Source organism: Hemitrygon akajei, chromosome 12 (genome assembly GCF_048418815.1).
Source record: "Hemitrygon akajei chromosome 12, sHemAka1.3, whole genome shotgun sequence".
Taxonomy (NCBI): Eukaryota; Metazoa; Chordata; class Chondrichthyes; order Myliobatiformes; family Dasyatidae; genus Hemitrygon; species Hemitrygon akajei.
Window position 1 is genome coordinate 99,552,564 of NC_133135.1, and position 4,679 is coordinate 99,557,242.

Here is a 4,679-nt window from a genome sequence, read left to right on the forward strand (position 1 = left end):
TATCTCTCTGTCCCCTTCCTTATCCCACTCAGACGCTCTGTCACTCTCTTCCCCCCCCCCATCCCCATCTCCTCCTCCCTCCCTTCCTCTTCCCATCTCTCCCCTTCCATCCCACACGGTTCCCCTTCCCTCCACATCCCAGTTGCTCTCTCTCCCTGTAGGTCTGCTCTCCCTACCACCCCTCCGTCCCCCTATCTCCATCCCTGTTGCCCTAAACTCCTGCCTATTCCCCAGACCCCTTCTCCCTCCCTTCCTCCCCCACCCCATTCACCCTGTGTCTCCTGTCCCCTTCCCTTTTCTCCCCCTCATCCCTTTCTCCCTGCTGCTCTCTCTTCCTCCTGGTCCGTCTCTCCATCTTCCTCTCCACTTCCATGCCTCACTACCCCTCCTCTCTCCCCTTCCCTGTTCCCCCTCTCCCTTCCTGTCCATCTGCCTGTACCCCTCTCCATCCCTCACTCTCTCCTCCCCGTCCCTCCATCCTGGTCTCTCCCTCCTCCTTTGAATTTTCTGCCCATTTAGAAAATAATCTACACTTTTATTCCTTTACCAAACTGTAAAACGATACACTTCCTGACACTCCATTCCATCAGTCAGTTCTTTGCCCATTCTCCCAATCTGTCTACCTGCTCTTCTACCTATTTTTGTGCTTTCTGAAAATTTGGCCACACAACCGTTTATTCCATCATCAAAATAATTGGCATAACATAAAAGTAAGTGGTCTCAACAACCACCCCCACCCCCGGTCGTCACTGGCAGCCAATCAGAAGAGGCTCCATTTATTCCCACTCTTGGCCTCCTGCCAATCAGCCAATGCTCTCTGCATGCAAGTATTTTTCCTGTAATGCCATGGGCTCACGGGCTAAGCAGCCTCGTGTGCAATACCATAGAACCATAGAACACTACAGCATAGTACAGGCCCTTCAGCCCTCCATGTTGTGCCGACCCATATAATCCTTTAAAAAAAGAACTAAACCCACACTAACCCATAACCCTCCATTTTTCTTTTATCCATGTGCCTGTCTAAAAGGCTCTTAAATATCCCTAATATTTTAGCCTCCACCACCATCGCTGGCAAATCATTCCAGGCACTCACAACCCTCTGTGTAAAAAAACTTACCCCTGATGTCTCCCCTAAACTTCCGTCCCTTAATTTTGTACATATACCCTCTGGTGTTTGCTATTGGTGCCCTGGGAAACAGGTACTGACTATCCACCCTATCTATGCCTCTCATAATCTTGTAGACCTCTATCAAGTCCCCTCTCATTCTTCTACGCTCCAAAGAGAAAAGTCCCAGCTCTGCTAACCTTGCTTCATATGACTTGTTCTCCAAACCAGGCAACATCCTGGTAAATCTCCTCTGCACCCTCTCCATAGCTTCCACATCCTTCCTATAATGAGGTGACCAGAATTGAACACAATACTCTAAGTGCAGGCTCACCAGAGATTCGTAGAATTGCAACATGACCTCTCTACTCTTGAACTCAATCCCCCTGTTAATGAAGCCTAGCATCCCATAGGCCTTCTTAACCACCCTATCAACCTGTGCAGCAACCTTGAGGGACATATGGATTTGAACCCCAAGGTCCCTTTGTTCATCCACACTCTTAAGTAACTGACCATTAATCCTGTACTCAGTCTTCTGGTTTGTCCTTCCAAAATGCATCACCTTACACTAGTCCGGATTGAACTCCATCTGCCATTTTTCTGACCAACTCTGCAGCCTGTCTATATCCTCTTGTAACCTTCGACCACCTACAGCTCCATCCACAACTCCTCCAATTTTCGTGTCATTCGCAAACTTACTCACCATCCTTCTGCTTCTACATCCAGGTCATTTATAAAAATCACAAATAGCAGGGGACTCAGGACAGATCCCTGCGGCACTCCACTGGTCACCAACCTCCAGGCAGAATACTTTCCTTCCACAACTACCCTCTGCTTTGTTCCTTTAAGCCAATTTTTTATCCAAACAGCCAAGGTTCCACTGATCCCATGCCTCATGACTTTCCTGATGAGTCTCTCATGAGGGACCTTGTCAAATGCTTTGCTAAAGTCCATGTAGACCACATTCACTGCCCTACCCTCATCAATTTCTCTTGGTACGTCTTCAAAAAACTCAATCAGGCTCGTGAGGCACAATCTTCCCTTCACAAACCCATGTTGACTATCCATGAGTAGACTGTACTTCTCCAAATGCTCGTAGATCCTATCCTTAAGAATCTTTTCCAGTAGTTTGCATACCACCGACTAAGACTCACCTGTCTATAGTTCCCAGGTTTCTCCCTATTACCTTTTTTAAACAAGGGAACTACATTTGCCATTCTCCAGTCCTCCAGCACTTTCCTGCAGCCAAAGAGGATTCAAAGATCATAGCTAATGCTCCTGTGATCTCTTCTCTCAATTCCCACAACAAACTGGGGTGTATCATATCTGGCCCTGGGGATTTATCAATGTTAATGATCCAGCACCACTTCTTCCTTCATCTCCACATTGTCCAGTACACAGGCCCGCTCTACTTCGACCTCATCCTGATCAAGATCCTTTTTACTTGTGAATACTGAAGCAAAGTATTCATTTAGGACCTCCCCAACCTCCTCTGCCTCCAGGCACATGTTGCCCTCTTTATCCTTTAGCGGTCCCACCTTCTTTCTTGTCATCCTCCTATTCACATACGCATAGAACGCCTTGGGGTTCTCCTTAATCCTACATGCCAAGGCCTTCTCATGCCCCCTTCGAGCTCTCCTAAGTCCTTTCTTTAGCTCCTTCCTGGCCACCCTATATTTCTCATAAGTGCCTCCTACTTCCTGCTTCTTACATCTGCTTCCTTTTTCCTCTTGACGAGTTGCCTCACCTTTCATCAGCCACGGTTTCCTTTTCTTACCATTTTTTCCTTGCCTCAGTGGGACAAACCTATCCTGAACCCAGCTCAAGTGGTCCCTAAACTTCTCCCACATTACTTCTGTGTCTTCCCCTTTGAACATCTGTTTCTAAGTTATTCTCGCTAGTTCCTGCCTCATCCCTTCAAAGTTAGCCTTTCCCCAGTTAAGCACTTTACCATTTTGTCTGATTTTATCCTTTTCCATAGCTATGCTGAAGCTAAGGGAGTTGTGGTCACTCTCACCAAAATGCTCCCCCACCAAGAGGTCTGTCACCTGACCAGGTTCATTACCCAGAACTAGATCCAGTATAGCCTCTCCTCTCATCGGCTGGTCCACATACTGTGTCAGGAATCCTTCTTGAACACACCTGACAAATTCAGCCCCATCTGTCCCCCTTGCACTCAGGAGATGCCAGTCAATATGAGGGAAGTTGAAATCACCCATAACTACTACCCTGTATTTCCTGCACCATTCTAAAATCTGCCTGCTTATCTGCTCCTCGGTGTCCTGAGGGTTATTTGGGGGCCTATAGACTACTCCCAGCACAGTGATTGATCCCTTCCTATTTCTGACTTCCACCCAGACTGGCTCTGTGGACACTCCTTCTGCAGCGTCCTCCCTTTCTATAGCTGTGATACTATCCCTGACCAGCAATGCCACTCCCACCCCCCTTTTCTACCTCCCATCCTATTCCTTTTAAAACACCTGAACCCCAGGACCTGCATCATCCAATCCTGCCCTTCCTCCAACCAAGTTTCAGTAACGGCCACAACATCGTAGTTCCACGTACTAATCCATGCTCTAAGTTCATCCTCCTTGTTCCTAATATTCCTAGCATTGAAATAGACACATTTCAACCCCTTTAACTGGCTACAATTATGTTCTGTCCTCTGCCTGTCCTTCTTCATCAACTCAGAACTCTTAGCATCACGCCCTTGTCCTTCTACCTTAATCCCTGCACTCACATTCTGATTCCCACCCCCCTGCCAAACTAGTTTAAACCCTCCCCAACAGCTCTATCAAACCTGCCTGCCAGGATATTGGTCCCCCAGGGATTCAAATGCAACCCGTCCTTTTTGTATAGGTCACACCCGCCCCAAAAGAGGTCCCAATGATCCAGAAATCTGAATCCCTGCCCCCTGCTCCAATCCCTCAGCCACACATTTATCCTCCACCTCATTCTATTCCTATTCTCACTGTCATGTGGCACAGGCAGTAATCCCGAGATTACTACCTTTGAGGTCCTGCTTTTCAACTTCCTTCCTAACTCTCTGTTATCTTCTTTTAGGACCTCTTCCTTTTTCCTACCTGTCATTGGTACCAATATGTACCATGACCTCTGGCTGTTCTCCCTCCCACCTTGTCAAAGGCCTTCTGAAAAGCCAAGCACACAACATCCACTGACTCTCCTTTGTCTATCCTGCTTGTTATTTCCTCAAAAGATTATCATGGATTTGTCAGGCAAGATTTTCCCTTGTGGAAACCATGCTGACTATGGCCTATTTTATCATGTGGCTTCATGTACTGAAACCACATCCTTATCAATCGACTCCAAACTGTGAGGTCAGCTTAACTGGCCTATAATTTTCTTTCTTCTGCCTCCCCCCCCCCCCCTTGTGAGTGGAGTGATATTTGCAATCTTCCAGTCCTCCAAAACCATATCAGGATTTAGTGATTCTTGAAAGATCATTACCAAAACCTCCACAATCTCCCCATCCACCTACTTCAGAACTCCAGGGAGTACTCCATCTGGTCCAGTGACTTATTTACCTTCGGACCTTTCAGCTTCCCAAGCACCT